Below are 19141 nucleotides of genomic sequence, written 5' to 3'. Positions count from 1 at the left end.
AAAAAATCAAACGTTAACACAGACAATACGTTTCCAAAGATATATTCGCACCTTTTCTCAGAGAAACGTTAAAAAATCTAGAAATATTTGAAAATGTTGAACATAAGATTTTATTGAGGCAGATATTCTTACAAGTCGCTAACAAATCGTTGACGAGTTACCCAAGAAGACAAAAATAATTTTGAGTATAAAAGTGCGCAAAGCATATACCAAATTAAATTGCATAAATTGTATATTTAATTACTCGAGAAATATTTTATTAGATGATAAGCATTTAAATGTGATTAGGAAGTATTATTCGACAGTTTGCAAAAACACTTGTAACCTCTATATAATTTTCCCTATTTCAATAAACAACATCTCATTTCATTCGTAATCGATTAGACTTGAAAATTCATTAATAAAACTAATTCAAAAAAATCGCTTTTCTATGAGGAATTCCCAGTCAAACAGAAAAAAAGATTCAAAATTTAGCAGTAGTATAGTGATCAAATTGTAATTTTGAATGAAGATATCATATCAAGAATTGCTGTATAATCTAATTACCGACAATTTGAAATGAAGTTTGTCAAAATCAGTATAACTGGAGATGTTTGCGATGAAGTGGGAAAACATCTTTTTAAAATACAAAACATGATTTTTTTCGCTGTTGCAGAATCCATTCCATGCGAAAAAAATTCGACCGCATTTTCGATTTCAGCGAGTCGTTTTACTAAGGAAATGATATAAAAATGTTTACAATACAATTTATTGTAAACTAGTATTATAGAAGAAACGAATGAGAGTATACTTGTTTTGTTTACTGCTTTAAATAATAAAGGAGATGGAAGTGTTCTTAAAGCGCGATTCAGACGATACATCAGCTTCCGTCAACGTCAACGGAACGTCACCGTTCCGTCAGGATAAGTTAAATACTTTTCTCTTGCGTCCGTTCACACATGCCGTACGTCAAAACGTTCCCTGCTGTTGATGTTGTGTGAATGCCTCCATTTAACTGCATGTAACTTATCCTGACGGAACGGTGATGTTCCGTTGACGTTGACGGAAGCTGATGTATCGTCTGAATCGTCCTTAAATGTTATCCAGAAATCATTCTGATTAGAAATTTAGTAGGAGGATTTACAATCTTAACACTTATTCGAGCAGTTGATTGTGCTATGGAAGCAAAACAGCCATGCTATAAAATCGCAAGGCAACGTTTTCTCCTACTATAAGAACGTTTATTTTTGAACAGCGTAGAGCGATGGGACGCAAACCTTTTTTTTAAATCCTCCACCCATGTGCCAATTATTATCACAATACATACATACTCTGAATGTCCTCTCTCCCCTAAAAGCGTGTACGACCCCTTGCACACAAAAGCACTTTCGGTTGACTTTTATCGCTCCGAATCGTTTTATAGCGAAAGCTAGGTAAAAAGCGGAGCTTTATGTTTGCTTTCATTTCCGCTTGGCGGCGGGTGTAATTCAAATGTTTTGCTCTGTCTATGCCTTCAGAGGGTGTGGAGCTATTTTTTTTTTGAAATGCGCTCGCTTTTCCACTATATTGAAGATGAAGGGGTGAGATTTGAGGACGGTTTATCCCAAAATGGATTATTAAGTTTCAAATTAAGGTACATCATATTAGATCAAATTTGTGGACTGATGTTGATGGAAATTTATCTGACAGATGATATCGTATTTTGAGCACATTTTGTAGGGTAGTTAGCGCAAAGAATTGGGCAAAATAGAGTGGGAAAAATTAAAACTTTTTTATCAGTAAATTTTGTTCGTTGGTTTAAAGGTAGAGAGAACTTCACTTCATTCGATTGAAATTTACGTTTAGTCCAAAAATTGGGAAACACAATTTTTGGACCATGTTTGTCGATATATTGTTCCTTAAAAACAAGCATTTATTGCGTACACTCTACTAACGTGTATCGAGTCTTAAACATGTCCAACACTTCCAACAAATCCGAATCAGAGCTTTGAAAACATAGCTAAGAAGTATGTACAAAATCTTTTAGTTGAAGTGAATTGCAGCGTTTGAGATTTTTTTTAAAATTATGTGTTTAATATAAATTAACAAAAACATTTGAAAAAATAATATAATACGTATAATACTATTTCAAACACGTTATAATATTGATGTTTTATTAATATTGTCGGGTTTTCAGATTTTTGTTGATTTTCTTCCAATGCTAGTGCAAGGATAATATACACGCTATCATAGGCGTGCGCAGCCTTTTCCATTAGGGGGGGGCTAACGGTAGATTTCTGGTAAAGGTTCGATTGTAAAACAGTTATTTTATTTTGTTATTGAAATTGAAGTTGTTTCATTTATTTCTTAAATGTAGAAACGGGTTTCTCAAAAAAGGTAATCAAAGTATTTCTCTATCTAATTACCATCCCATTTTAAGTAGGCTTAAAAATTAACATTAAACATTTTCAACTTCCTCGAAAAAAATTTCTCGTGGTCTTTGACGCAAAACAATTCTCACGTTTTTTATATGATTTTTTTGAAGTTAGTATTAGTTAATGAAGTTAGCATGGAATTTTTAAGAATATTTAAAGTTGTGATTTCGTATGAATTGACTGGAATTTTTTTTAACATTTGCTTTATGTATCCTGCAATAAGCAAAGCCAATTTGATGCTTTTAATTGGAAGTATGCTTTAGCATAAAACGTTATTAGAAGAAAATGATGCGTATTTATTGTAGTTTAAAGATACATTGCACAGTGGTCCCCCTATAGTCCATTAAATTAAAAAAAATTATTGGCAAGAGCGTGTTTTTATCTCGTGATTATATGGTTATGGATATATGTTCTATTGTTTTAAACTTGATTTTGACAATAATGAACTGATTTTTTAGTATAGAGATGAATTCTTATGGTGGTTCTGGCTTTAACTAACTTTTTCCGTCGATATCCCTCGCAAATTTTTCTTTAAAATGATCTTCAGACTATTCAGTTCCTTTTAAACTAGGTTTCAGCTGCGCATGTCTGCACCCAGAATGCCTGGAGAATCTAAGATGTTGTATATGTTTGACGAGTTAGCACAAGACGAAAAAATCCATTTTACATTTTAAAACTATATTATTTATTAATACTTCATATCTTGAAATTAAATAGCTTAATTATTATTTTCAAACAATTCAAATTTAATTATTATTTTCAAAAGATTGGTCTGTGATTTGGTTCACGAGATATCATGTTCACTGGAAACGATATTAAAATATTGGCGTTCAAGCACAAAAGCTGCAGTTTCAAAAATTTTCAATAAAAAGTCGTGTTTTTATTGTAAGCACATCAAAAAATGTACTATTTGATACTCTAAAAAATGTTAGAGCAAAAAATAATGTTTATTAAATATGAACGATTAGTCTAATAAGAAAAGCCATATCACACTGTTATGTGGATGCAATATTTTTTTTAATGTGAAATTCGGATTCAGCGACCCAAAATTTACTAAAGAAATATAGTTTATTAGCGATATTTGCATTGCACACATTTATGACCCCTCTCTTAAGGAATGGAACCACTGTGCATTGTGGATTTTTGCGGTTTTTATTCGACTCGAAAGAAAATTTGAACTTTGGACGTGATACCTGCATTTAATTTCTGCACAAGCTGCTGGTCAACATCTCTTGCTGCTTTTTTCCAGTATCTGGTCATTGAATTATCATCTTTAGCCATGTTTCAATTTTATATATTTATATAATGTAGTATAGATTTGGATTGGTTGGAACTCCGGGCAGTTTGGGAAGTTCATCCTATTCTCAAGGACGTTGACGTCAGTATCCCGGAACTGCTATTGCGTATTCTTACTGTAGTAGCTACTCGCCAAATCTGGCAAAAATTTGGAAGGGACCTAATTAATTACTAGCTGTCTTTAAGACTATCGTAGATGTATAACTCGGTTCATATTGTAGGTTGTGATGAAAATCGGAGTCTTATGGCCATAACTGCAAATTTACTGCCAGATCATACACTTTTTCGGCAAACTTGTCTACAACAACAATTTTATACTTCTTGGAAATTTGTGATCTTTGGCAACATAAAGCTTCTGTCCCGGAAGCTGTTTAAATTCAAATTTTCATAACCCTTTCAGGTGCATTTATTGAATTTGTTCAGATCCTGACCATACATCTTTCAGACCCGCGATTTTGGCCATAATGTTTTGCTTTACGGTCCAACTCGATTGATTGATAGCCCTGTACGAAAACGATGACATCGCTTCGACAACACAATGGCACCTTCAGGACAGCAGACCAACATTACATAAAATCTGTTTGTACAGCACATATAAAGGTTTGGCCATTGTGATCATCATACTCGGGTTGTCATTTCTTTTGTGCAGAATTAATTCCCTATTTTCCATCGTGTGACAATTTTGCATTTCATTCCAAGCAAATTGCAGTCAAAAATTTACAGAACCGGTCACAAAGAGCACTATACCAGAAAAGAAAACTCATAATGATTCTACATTCACATGAGTTCCAAATATTTCTAATTTGGAATTTTATTTCTAAATTTTTAGAATCATTTTGGAAAAATTTCGTTAAAAATCAGAGTGGATCTCAACACACGAGCTATTTCAATTTTAATAGGCCGCCTGCTATAAAGCTACCTTGTTTTAATACCAATTAAATTTTTCTTGAGCATCCAAAACTCAAGAATGTTTCAATGAAATGTTTTACAACTGAACAAAATGCAAAGCATAAATAAAATCAATAAAAAAGTACTATGAACTGAGCTCGAAAGGTGGAAAAATCCATAAAAAATTCATAATGAGATATACAAAACAAAAATACCAAAAAAAAACAAAAATTGAATTTGAATAATCAGATCAAAATATTTACGAAATGTATTATTTCTCTTTCTATTTGGTAATGGATTATGGCCCACTGATTTTTTTTTCACTATAGGTTTTTAAGTTTGAAAAATAATTTTTATTTTACTTTAAAACTTTGTTAACTTCAATTTAAGATATCAATTTTTTCAGTATGTGAATTCTGACCTAGATTTTCACCTAAAATTACTTTTTCAATTAAAAAAAAATTCTATTTAAGGTATTGGGTGAATCTTTAATGGATTTATAAGAAAAATTATGACAAACAAAAACTTCTGAACAACTCCGAGAATCAAGTAGAAAGTAGAAAACTTCCTTTCTGTAGGAAAATATTTAATAACACTTTTCGAGGTTTTTTGAGTGGTCCAAAATGCATTTAGAAAACAAAGTTAAGAAAGAAATCAATGTTTTTCGTAAACCTGTGCTATTTATAGCGACTGGGTATTTGATGCGAACCATGGTTAAATGCATTAGACATTTCCTGGGAGCCACTTTCCAGTCACGCTCTACACACATATTTTCCTCGATTGCATATTTCCAGTGACAGCAACGCTTTCCCCAAAAGTCGACGACGCCTTACAGGTTGTCTACTGATCACTTGAACGAGTCTCCTACCCCTCTCATGCCCAAAACTGAATATCATTTTAACCCTACGGAAGTCGCGCTTATGGCCCACTGAACGAACAGCCGCTGGTGTCTTAAGACGATTTCGCTAGATTTCCAAAGCATCGTGCACTCAGTGCACTAGCGCGACTGCCGGAAGGTTACACTGTCTCTAACATGCTAGTCCATAATTATCAAGCCTTATGCGCATCTGTCGTGATCGTCCTTTTCAGCGGCTTTCAGCTCACTACACTGTTCTAATATATAACAAGTGCGAGCAATAAGGTCCTAGTCTGATTTTTCTCATCTGTTGCTCGTTGGCACTCCACATCGAACAAGTTTCCTCGTGTGTTATCCGATAGTCATGTGACTGCTGAACACCTTATAAACTTGCTGCTACTCTTGTTGATCGTTCCCCAAAACCTCTGGTCCTAAAAGGGGAATTATACATCTCATGCTTTCCATGAAATAAGATATTTAAACATATATTTTTTGGTATTCTCTATTAAACTATTGCTCTTGTAGCGTGCTATAAAACTTCAATTGTTACAGGAACAGGCTTAGAAGCTTCCGGACTATTTTTTATCTTTTGTTGGTAGGAGTCGTGCTTAGACAAAGTTACTACGAATTGCTTAAATCTACCATGTTTCACGGCAACAGCAGAATCGTCCCTCTTTACCATGCTTTAGCTTTCCTATCTGTATATTCCAAATCCTTTCATAACTAATTTTTTAAAACTTTTCCTACTTAGTAATTTCTAGGCAATTTAATGTCGTTAAAATGAAAAGAAGATAGAAGTAGAATAAGTTGTTATCCAAATAAATAGCATCTATATAGTTCTTCTAAGATTATATTACTGTTAAGTTTTAGAAAAAAAAGTTGAAAGTTTCTCTTGTTCTCGCTTTCCATGTAGTACCTCCTGAAATCACCATATATGCCTTTACCGACTGCATTAATCATTTGCAATGAAAAGTTTATAATTTTTAGTCAAAGCAAAAAATTAAATTGATCACCAACACTCTTGTATTTTTAAGCCGGTAACCGAATTTTTGCTGCAGTTACCGCTTCCTCTCAGCAACCTTATCTTGTTTTTTTTATTCATTTGGTTTATTTGATAGGCACAAATGCGTTAGCTTGGCTGTGCCAAATTCTGTTGTTTTTACATTTTGGATATTTTAAAACTAGGAAGTTACAATGTTGAACTATTTTTTTTATAAAAGAGAAAAATTTTACAGCTATCTTAAGATTAGAAATAAGATTCTATATACAAGAGAGGGGGCAAAACATTTTTTTTATGAAAAATTTTAAAACAAAGAATTCAATAGTAATAGTTTTTAGGAAATATTTACAGTTATCTTAAAACTAACAATATAGTTTGGTACACAAAAGGGAGAACAAAAATTTATGAAAAATTTCACAGGTGTTTTAAAACTAGGGATACAATTCTATTTACAAGATGGGGGACAATAATTTTAACAAAGAGGTAAAATTACAACTATCTTAAAACTAGGAATACGGAATACAAATTTAAACTTTTTTACCGGAGACTTATGCTTGGTCAAGATATTCAGAGGGGGGCTTATTTCCAAAATCGGTGTAGAAGCAGTTGTATCAAGGACAGGGGAGAGAAGGCGTAGATGGTGACCGGGAGAGAAGACCAAAACTTGCAACTTTCGTACAAACGGGAGATCAGCGAAACAAATTAGCGCAGTCTAGTAGGTCGGATTGGCGGATGGTATTCTTCGGACCCGCGGGGAATCCTTCAAAAGTCATCGGACCTTGAGTCGCTCTCGGTTCAGTTTCCGTTGTGGTAAGGGCGACGGCGGTCACATAGTGGCAGTCTGGAGCTGATCGGTTCCACACGGCAGGAGGAAGCTTCTAAAAACGAGAAACCTTATCTTGTTATCGATAGAGATTCCTGATTTAAACGAACTTGCGCCAACTAAGATAACATGGCTTGCTTAAACAAAATGAGATATGCAATAAGTTTGACATGTCTTTCCAACATTATAATAATACTTAATATTTTTTTTAAATTCCAGAGCATTAGGGGGGCTATAGCCCCTCCTAGCCCCCCCTTGCGCACGCCAATGCACGCTATTGCTAGGAAAGTTCACACAAATTATATATTGTCTATATTTTATGACAGTTATAAAATTCCTATAGACAACCAGATAGGTGCTTCCTGTAGATAGCATTCATTTACAACCTCCTTTGATGATAATCCATATTATTATCTATATACGTATTCCCGCGAAACAGCCCGTGGAAACAGATATTGCAACTAAGCAGATTAGGGGAAGAAGGCCGTCATACTGAGACTTCCACCAAATCGATTTTGTTTGATTTAGAAAATTGCTAATAACTTGTGTAATTAAATTGCATCACAAGGACCATTCAACCGATAATTTTGAAACATTCAGTGAATAAAATAAAACATATTATTTACCTTCTTGCATGTTCGTTTTATTCAATTTCAGAGCTATACCCAACTGCACTTACCTTCTTCTTAACACTACTCTTAAAATCTTGTACAACGTTTTGGGTCAAATTGTGTTTGCGTGGAAATCCATTTTTCTTCATTTCTGTTTCCGATTTCACTTCCTAAGGGTGCTTCCAGAGTACCTACTTCATGATAGCCCAGTATTTCTCCATTGGCCGCAATTTCGGTGCGGTCTGGCAATTAAGATCCTTTCGCACTAAATTGATCTCCTTAGCTTTGTATTACTCCAGAACAAGTAATTGAACGCGGCTGAATTCTATCACAACAGCGTAGAGCCATCGTGAGGCTTTAAAAGTCGAAGTAAACGCTTTTGAAGACGTTCTTTCAAATACACCTGCACATTGACCATTCCGGTTGTCACGAACGGGGTGCTTCGCTTTCTACACAAGCAAATTGCCTGCCAAATTTTATATTTCTGACATACTTAGACATCTGTCGCTTTCTAACTTCGTTAGGGGCAAAGAACTTATGACGAGCAGTGAAATCATTATCGATAACGTGACAATGCGATTTCGTCAACAGCCGATGGTAGAGCTTCCTCGCACGTGATTTCGTCACTGTATTCTGCCACTCATCGCGATTCGGTGCGTTTTTTGACTTTATACGTGAGTCACGTTTTTTGCATCTTGCACAAAAGTTTTATTTAAAATCGTATTAATGCAGTTTTTCGGCACATATCTCATTGAACTATTTGGATTCCTCTTTAAAGATTCGACTACCCGTTTGTGACCTTTGACACTATACGGAGATCCATTTAGGCTATTTACCGCAATTCAATTTGTTGATATTTGAGAAGTGATCAACAAGGTGATCAGTTTATTTTTTTCTTTGTACAAATTATCTCAAAAACTCAACGTAGGGACTAGGTATTTTTTAAATAGAATGTGTATGCAAATTTGTAAGAAATCGGTACTTTGAATGGCAGGTAACACCGCAAATCGTGTTTTTTCCAAAGATATTCAACAAAAAGCTTCATCACCGAGTCGCTTGTTTACATGAAAAATATACAGAATGTTATTGAAATGATGCATTATACTACAAAAAAGTTTTGGTCAATTCGCTTTACCCAAAGTTCAAAAAAAAAAAAAATTAGCCAAAAAAATAATTTTTTTTCTTGCAGAAACCCTTACCCCTCCTTAAACAAATAAAATGAATAATTTTGGGAGAGTTTAAATGATTCTCGACTTCTGATAAGAATAATTTCAGGTTCAATGACGCTGTAAGTCATCGAATGATTGGTATACAATACTGCTTGTAATATTTACATATATTTTACATAAAATAATACACTTATGATACAAAATTCGTTGTAAACTAAACGCTCATACGTCATAAAATTCGAATTCTGAAAAGCTAGTTGCTCAACTGTGTTTTGTTCAATGTTAATACAAACTATACGAATCCGTAGATATATGTGATACTACATACGTCAAGTTTTATAAAATAATAATTTGTAAAACTATTAATTTATTTTCCCTTCCAAAATAGCTAGCAGTTCGTGTTTTGAAAGTAAGCAGGACATCGAACAAGACTTATTTTAGAATTAAAATCTCAAAATCAGAATTTCAGAATGCTTTGAAGAACGTAGAATAATTTCTAGTTGCACTCAGATGTTTTACGCAATGTATTGGGGTATATTGAAGTTTTGTGGACCAGTACAGTAAAATCAGTACATCGTAGAAGCCAATGCGAATTCAATAGGGGAGAGTAAGGACACTTGATCCTTGGGGATATTTGATTCCCTAGCCATATCTCCTAATCTATGCGCATAAAATTATCACAATATAAAAAGAAAATAAAGTATTTGGTCGTTTATAATGTTTATAAAACAAATTCGTTGTGTTACATTTGGTTTGAAAAAGATGTATAATATTTTAGAAAATATGTGTTTAAATCTATCTCGAAGATCTTTTCACAAATTTTTTGAACGGTTGTACTTTCTAAGGGCTTTTGCCGCGAAAAACACGTTATTCGAATAAAAAGTTTTACTATACATACAAAAAAATTTTTTGTTCATCTCATACAAGAGGTATCATTGATCCCTGTAACACTGGGTATTCTTGATCCCTACCATTAGTTCTATCAAACACCTTCGAAATGTATATAAATAGACAAACATAATTTTCATAACGTATCTGGCACTATTAATTGATATAAAATGTTCTTTCCGTGACAAAATGATGGTATAAGCTATTGAAGGTTGAAAAGGCCAGTTAAACAGCGTTGGTTTACTGCAAATACTTGTCTCGACTTTCTACCGTGGCTGGTAGGCTAATGGCACGGTGAGAAAGATCCGGATTTTCTTAGTTCGCAACATTTGTCTGCGCTTCAGATGTTTTTATGACTCCATTTTCGCAACGGACGCACAATTGCTAGTGGAACTTACACAATGCAAGCAATACACAACTAATTTAAACCACAATTTCAATAGAAAATACCTAATGAAAAAAGCTACACCATTTGAAAAAGATACGATTTGATTCCGTAACCCTTTAGTATGTAGAATAATGCTTCGAGTTTTTTTTTAAATTTCAAAAATACAGTCTCTAGGAAGTAGAAAGAATGGAACCATCAATTCGAAGGATATGTGAAACTTTTTGGGTAGGATAGTTCGAATTTTCGAAGGTGTAATCAATCTTTCAATGTGTTTTTCCCAAATGCCACCTTTTATAATTAATTTGTAAACGCAAAAAACGATTCCGACCCAAACAAAAAAATCACTCCCCTTTTTATTATATAATCGCAATTCTGAAAATATTTTTAGATTCAGAAACGAACTTATTCAACAGTAGAGCGACTTCTTGTAACTCGAGTGATTTCAGGATATTTCAGTAAACTATGCTTTTGACTTAAAACTTCCGTATTTAATGCATTGCATTGGTTTTGAAACAGGGCCTGCCAATACGACAAATTTATACAACACTGTCTTATCCGAATCTTTTTTTTAATTCTTCTCATTATTTCCATCTACAGAATGACAAACATTACTATTTTCAAAACAATCAAGGTAGCGTCAGGTAGGTAGTCACAGCCACAATAGAAATTTAACACAACTGCCTAATGATAACCATCTCAAAATGCCATCCCTAAAACCGCCTCGTCAACTGGCAACCCATTATCTTATCAATAACCGACGACGGCGTATATGTTTCCTAAACGCCTTTAAAAAACTCGTTACCGCATTTGATAAGTCAATAAAACACATGTCCACTGCACATAACAATTTATTGACCAAACGAAAACACTTGCTCTATTCGCCATGCACCAGTTGACAGGTTTCTTCGTTGCCGTGTACACATCGTTGCAATTGATAGTGAAAGATCGATCCAGATTCACACTTCAACATGGTCACTGCGTTGTCACTGCACCGAACATATTTGGAGCAGCTCGACGGGTCGGGTTGGTATTCAGCAATGGGATCGCTGCAGACAGTTTCCTGGTTATGTGGTTTGCCTAGGGCTTCATTTGAAAAAGTCTTATGACTCACACATCGACTATCTTCTATGCACTTCAGGTTTAGAATATCCGGAATAAATCCTGGAGTGCTGCAACGGAAACCATCTCTGTACGCTCCGTTGTGGCATTCGAACATAACGTTGCAGCAAGATGGAGATGACATCCAAAATGTTCCGGTGGTGCCGGAACAATAAACTGGAGGTTCGTCTGAAGGAAATGATTCACAGAACTGGGATGTGGGTGGAATGCTTAATGTGGTTGTTTCAAGTGTGGTTGTTATCACGGTAGTTGAGGTAGTTGTTACGGTAGTTTCCGTCGTTGTATCGTCAATGCAGCTCTGATCTTCAACGCATTTCATACTAGCACTGTCCGGAACGTGACCACTTTCGCTGCACCGCAATCCTTGGTAATACTCTCCGTTGACACATTCGTATTTCACATTGCAACATGTTGGCGATTGCATCCAGAAAGTACCCACCGTCTTCTGGCATTGCTCTCGAGCCTCATCGTCAGGAAACTTTGTACACCACGCAAGAACTTGACGACCATGATCAGGCTCAGACGCACTGATCGCTAGTACTGCGGTAACAACGTAAAGCACTATAAGACAAACGTTGATCGCGTTCATTTTCACTAGAGCGAACCGTTATGCAAAAGCTTCTCCTTTCAACAGAAAGCTCTGCAGGTACTGGCAGCAATTGACACAAATCTCACCGCAGTCTCCTATCAGCACCATTTTAATGGCAGCCGAATCTATCGGGCACTTTGTTGATGGTTCTTTATTTGCAGTCTTATCTCGAAAATGTTAAATGATGCCCTCGACGCTTGTTCAAAGGGGTGGCGTCATTCGCGGACTTTCACGTCATCCGACCACCGGGGGCGGCTGATTACACCTAGCGGATGATAGGAACTATCAATGATATTGACCGTTGCAAGATAAGCTAGGTTGTTTGGTTCTGATGCCAGACATTATGACCGGAACAAATAGAAGCAAAAATCACTGACCGTAATGTCATTCAGTATTGGTAGAGATTTTATCAAGTTGAGTGTTTTGATCTTGGTGTTTTGCTGTTGTTTTTTTTTCTGGTTTGGTGCAGTTCAATAGCTTCGGAAAGTGAAAACGTGACTTCAGTCAAGGACGGTGAACAAATATTCTTTCCCCGTGAACGGTGAAGACGTAGTTGTTTAGCGGATTTTTTCGTCAGAGTTGGTCAGCTTATGGATGAATAAACGTTTATGATTAGTAGTGTGATTCCCCATATATTTTAGATTAACGCATAACGCATAGCTCATAAAAAATATTTTATAATTATTAGTATACAAAAACATATTTTGCTATTGTAACTGCATAAGACTATTTATACTAATACAATTAGCGAGAAATCTAGAGAAAATTTTCAATAGGACGTAAGTAACATTGAGAGCCTCTCTTTGTTTACTTTCTCTTTCGTTTATTACGACGTCACTACAACACTTTGCTCTAATTTTCCAGTACATATCGAAAGCCGACGGTTTTTACTAGAATATTATGCAAAGAGTAGAGTAGTAAATGTTGAAATGACCGAGTAATGAACAGAAGAGAACGACCCCAAAGAGAATCTCTCATTGTTACTTACGTCCTATTGTAAATTTTCTCTAGAAATGTATACTACAATGAATCTTAATTTTTTTGGCATAGTAAATTTATATATGGAATCAATATAATGGAGTGCAAGCAGCTAGAGTGTATAATATACTCAAAACCCTTTCTGGTAGGTATGTAAAAAATCAACAAAATATTTAAAAAAACTAATATTTTGTGTTGAGAATCTTTGGTTATAAGAACCATTTGGTTTGCAGTTACATCTTCCAAACTGATATTCTGATGTTAGAATGTTGTGAAAATACTAATTGTTTTTAGAAGCTTTGTTTAAAAAAATGACTATATTTTAATGAAAAAGGTATCTTAAGATAGCAACAAACGTATTCGAAAAAAATCATGTAAATTTAAAATAGTCGGAATATAAATATTTTATTCCGATATTTTGACTAAAATTATACGGAGTTGTTTTTAATTCAGGTTGACAGTTTTTAAAATAGCTACCATAATTATTATACTTCATCCAACGTTGCTTCGAATCTTCACAAAAAGATCAGCTGTTTTTCGGCTCTGGTGGTCATATATATTCCCATGCCAGTACGAATAAATTATCTGTAATTGCTGATTCGCATACACCACATGGGATTATTTTATTTCAAAAGTCTGGTTGAACTTAGATCAATACGCAGAAAAAATGCATTTGGCTAGATCACGACAATAGCTCAATTGGATGAAGTGGCAGTACCAAAGATAAACTCATGATTACTAGGTCCTATATAAACGATTGAAAAACTATGGTTCGGCAACCGCGAACCTGTGAACTCAAACATAGTATGCTTCTGCTACCCCCTCGTTGATCGGCGTCGACGAAGTGTCTGAATATTTAAGTGCCATGGATGCACAATAAACATAACACGAAAAAAATGGAAAAAGCAAATACAAATTTAAATTTTGTCAAACCATCACATTTGTGAGTTCGATCGTTTCAAAAAAGCAATAATTAACTGATAGATACCCATTTAACAACAACAGGTTCCTTTTTCAGGTAGAATGAAGAGCAGAATATGCATGGAATCATACATTAACCAATGAAAAAGTAAGTTTGTTACATTATTCGTTCTGTGGTTATCAGCCATCCGGTTTCTTTTCTAGTGTATCCGTTATGAGGGAGGATACCATTTACTAAAACGAATTCTGGCTCATTTGAAATTATTGCCGATCCAGGAAATCTACAGGTCTGTTATATTAACTACAACACAGCTTTTACCAGCATCTTCGTCAAAATAATTATCCATCAGCTCTAATTAACCGCCTGATAAATCGAATACACTCCAATGCATCAAACCCGCCCACCAGTATTACACCTAGCGAAAACCAGCACAACGATGATCCAGATACATTGTCAAATATAGTCCAACATTCAACACAAACCACTAGTTCCAGTCCAGCACGCAACAGCCTCACGTACAGGTCTTTTCCTCACATTCCACAGCTCACTCCCGCAATTATCAGGATTTTGAAAGAAGACTATCCATCCATCAAACTGGCACAAAAATCTCTCCTATCCACCAACAGCCTGCTTCGATCAACCAAGGACCTTTTACCACGGGTCATCTAAAGCATTCCGTGGGAGGGATGTCCAATGGCTTACATTGGGATGACAAATAACCCGTTAAAAATACGGCTCAATGGACACAAATCCAACATCAACAAAATATCCAGCACAGGATTCGACAGGGCAAATAATCCAACAAAACACTCAAGCGAAAAAAACAACTCTCATTGATCATATCATACAGCAACAACATAACTTCGATCTGCCCAAAACAAAAATTATTGATCGTAGCTATCGTACCACGGCTTTACCAATATTGGATATGGGTCATATTACCAACACATCCAACACCGTAAACTACCGCTGAGATGTAGATGGCTTGAGTACTACTTACGCTGGAATACTCCACACAGCCAAAGCTTCAAAGTCCGTGAGATTGCAGAGACAACACACAGACAAGCCGTCATCTCACTCCTAAACGTACTCAGCCAAAATTGAACTCACACTCATTACCATCTCACATTGCCCCAACCATCTTCTAAAGTGTCTTTGAGTCGTGCACAGTGGTTAAAAAAGACTGAAGGGAAAACTGAAAAATTCTACCCACCATAACGGCATATTTGAAGCTTATTTAAAAAAGCCTCCGTTCGTCGGCAAACGACGCTCAAACGAAGAACGATAACGTAGTGAGTAACAAATTGTATTTCCGTTTTAAAAAATGTTATTTGTAACCGTGAATAAATTACAGTTTCCCTTGAAAAAAGGCCATAACCAGTGGCCGAAACGTCGGGCAGAAAAAATCACCCGTATGATTCAGCTATGGTTTCCGGAATAATTACGAACCTTGATCAACATAATTTGAGTGTGAATAAAAACCTGCTTCACCGACACTGTGAATTCGACTTTGTCGATAAAACAGATTTATATACATACTCAAATTATATTGATCAAGCTTAGTATCCCGAAAATTATAGCTGAATCATACCAAAAATGGTTATTGATTAATAATTTTTTACAGTGCATTTTTGAAAACATGGGATGATTCCGATACTATTTGCAGTCAAAAATACAATTTTATTTTTGAATATGATTCCAAACGCCATTGAAAATCAAAATGCTCATAACAAAAAATTTCTAAAATATAATAGTTTTCGAGATATTTTAAATTTTGTTTCAACAACACAATTATTTTGTTTTAATATGACCTTTTCATAAGTTATTCGCGTTTCTCCATCAACAACAATAGGTTTTTCGAAAGGCCGTCAGCATTTCCTGTAACTTTCTTTTTGACATCAAGGCGATATTGTAAACCATTTGAAAGCTACATGAAAACAACCAACATATGATTCAACTATGTGTATAGTTTAATCATCAGGCCCTATGGTTGAATAATATTTTGATTGTTTTTGTATAGCTTTCAAATGGTTGACATATCGCCTTGAAGTCAGTGGGAAAGTTACAGGAAATGTTATGGGCCTTTTGAAAACCCTATTGTTGTTGATGGAGAAACGCAAATAATTATTGAAAAGGTCATAATAAAACAAAATAATTGTAATATTAAAACAAAATTTAAAATATCTCGAAAACTATTATATTTCAGAAAATCTTTGTTAAAGGCATTTTGATTTAAAATATTATTAAATATTCAAAAATAAAATTATATTTTTGATTACAAATAGTATGAATTATGAAAATAGGGTGTGGAGTAGACTGCCCAGAAAAATAATGAATTTTTGAAAACTCAATCGGCCCACCCCTGATTCGATTCCTAGTCCCACCAGGAGTTCTTGCACCAAATTTGAAGCAAATCGGACAAGTCTAGCTACCGGACCAACGTGCCTGAAGTTTATATGAGATTTTTCGATAATTTACATGGAGAAAACCCACTAACTCGCATTTTTGCCGCTAGGTGGCACTGTATGCATCGTATTATCACTGTAAGTGAAAATAAGAAAGATAATTTAATTGTCTAGAACTTTGTCGAAGACTGCTAGTCAATCCGGCTTTGTTAAAAGAAGTTATTAAAATTTTAACGAAGTGATGTCTGAGTCAGTTTTCCATGGGGCCTAGCAGTGCATGGTTGTGTATCAGTACTCGATTCCCACGAACTATACATTTTTGTGAAATAACTGTTAGGTTTAGCTCAATAGTATGTTCAGAAGAATTATACCACATAATACGAGTTATGTTTTGGTAGGAAAATTTTAGTTTCAACTGTGACCGCATAGAGGGCGCCAACACTAACTTTTCATAGAAGAGAGATAGAATATCGCAATGTTCGGGAGAAATATTTCCAAAAGCCTTTTCTACAACTTTGTGGAAGACACCTAATTTCTATCTCTCTCCGTTGAAAAGTTAGTGTTGTCGCCCTCTATGCGGTACAATGTGGAACTAAAATTTTCTAAGCAAAACATGACTTCTATCATTTACTACAATTCTTCTGAACATACTATTGAACTAAATCTAACGGTTATTTCACAAAAATGATTAGTTCGTACGAATCGAGTACTGACAACCATGCACTGCTAGGCCCTATGGAAAACTGACTCAGACATCACTTCGCTAAAAGTTTAATAACTTCTTTTAACAAAGCCAGATTCACTAGTAGTCTTCGACAAAGTTGTAGACAATTGAATTATCTTTCTTATTTTCACTTACAGTGATACTATGATGCGAACAGTGCCACCTAGCGGCGAAAATGTGAGCTAGTGGCTTTTCTCCATGTAAATTATCGAAAAATCTCATACAAACTTCAGGCACGTTGGTCCGGTAGCTAGACTTGTCCGATTTGCTTCAAATTTGGAACAAGTACTCCTGGTGGGACTAGAAATCGACTCAGGGGTGGGCCGATAGGGGTCATTTTTTTCCTGTCACTCTAGTGTGGAGCCTTTTTCGCCCTGTTTCCATTATCGCCCTACCCATTGAAGCCGTTAGTTAGAGCAGTGTCCGTCATCTTTGTTCAACGCATTGGCTCAAATGGTAGTGCGATAATTGGAGCATTCGATTCAAGCTTTCGTTGCGCTCAAACAGAAGTATTTCATCATTCTGAGGACATTTTTGTTATTATATTGGTTCTTGGGAACGTTGCAAAGATGCTGATGCACCTGGACTAATTATAGTTAGTTTATGTGCTCTTCATGCATAAAGACGATTTAAACCACTTTTCTCCTTAGGGAGTAATATAGTAAACATTACAATGTTGACATTTTATGATGGGGTATCGCGAATAACTTTTAAAAAGGGCATAATTACACGAATTAATTGTGTTTGTTGGAGAAAAATTTCAAATATCTCGAAAACTATCGCATTTACAAAGATTATTGTTTGTTGCATTTTGATTTAAAATGACACTTAGAATTATATTCTGTAATAAAATTATAGTTTTGTATGTTCATCAATATGAAATTTAAAAACATGTGTAAAGTTATTGTTAGAAAAACTTTTTTACGGATAAGTTCTCCATTCAAAATGTTTCTTTTCTCTTTAGGTTTTTGCTGACAAAAATAAAAAAAATTAAAAAAATGAGTTTTTTTGCAATATAAATTTTCAAAAACAAAAATTTGTGTTAAAAATTCAAATTGCAAAAAAACATTTAAAAAAAATATATATTTTGTCAACAAAAACCTGTGACTCGTTCTCAGAAAGTTGCTGTATAAAATAGAGTAACCGAACAAAAAAATTTGAAATTATTGCACGTAGAAAAGTTCACGCCCTTTTGAAAAGTTGCGCTTGAGTTAAAATAATCTTATTGACTGTGTAAAGTGTTTTGTCTTGCATGTCGGTGAAATTTGTAAAGTTTCATCGGAATATAAGATGGTCGGTCACGATTTTGGAGATTTTCGGACGGAATTCAGTATTTCGTCAGAGCTCGGAATATGATAAATACTATCATCCATACTATTCGCGGCATTTTTTAGCGGTAATAATCAATGAAAAGTTCTTAATAATAAAAATGATTTCTATTAACGTTATTGTATATCACCATTCTATTTGGATATGTAAATAGTAAAAAATGGCTAAAAATCGATTTCAAAGCTTCAGATCGCACCATTACGTCAAATTTGTAGTTTTTTTACCAGTTCTTAGTTCATTCCTCTAATAAATTTAGTTTACTTTGGAGCCTTTTTATTAGTTTTGTTTCATATAGATCCTGAAGCAGCAGGCTGTACGCAGTTTTGGAATTCCACACGCATCAAAACTTAGACAGAACGTCACTATGGGCGCCATTTTGTTTTTTTAGCCCTGGAAAAATTTGTAAATGAAAACTAAAATATAAGCATTTTGAATCCTTAAACTATTTTCTTCTATGTTTTTCATTGGAACACAAAAAAATCTAAATTTTGCTTACTTTTTTATCATTCGAATGAGAACTTCTCCTTAACGAGAGCTTATTTTTTTTGCAAAAACTTCAGATATAAAAACACCATTAGTATTCAAAAATAATTTGATTTGTTTATTCGAGAGAATTACACGACTCCAAATCAAACAGCAATCAAAGCTCGATTCTTACAGATAAAAGCCAAAATGAAACGTTCCTAAAGATGTCTAATTTGTTTGTAATGAATATTCTATTACTGTTTGTATAAGTATTTGTATGTATTAAAACACGTTGCAC

This window comes from Topomyia yanbarensis, chromosome 3 (assembly GCF_030247195.1).
Source record: "Topomyia yanbarensis strain Yona2022 chromosome 3, ASM3024719v1, whole genome shotgun sequence".
Classification (NCBI taxonomy): domain Eukaryota; kingdom Metazoa; phylum Arthropoda; class Insecta; order Diptera; family Culicidae; genus Topomyia; species Topomyia yanbarensis.
The sequence above is the reverse complement of the archived record's forward strand: the minus strand, read 5'-3'. Positions refer to the sequence as shown.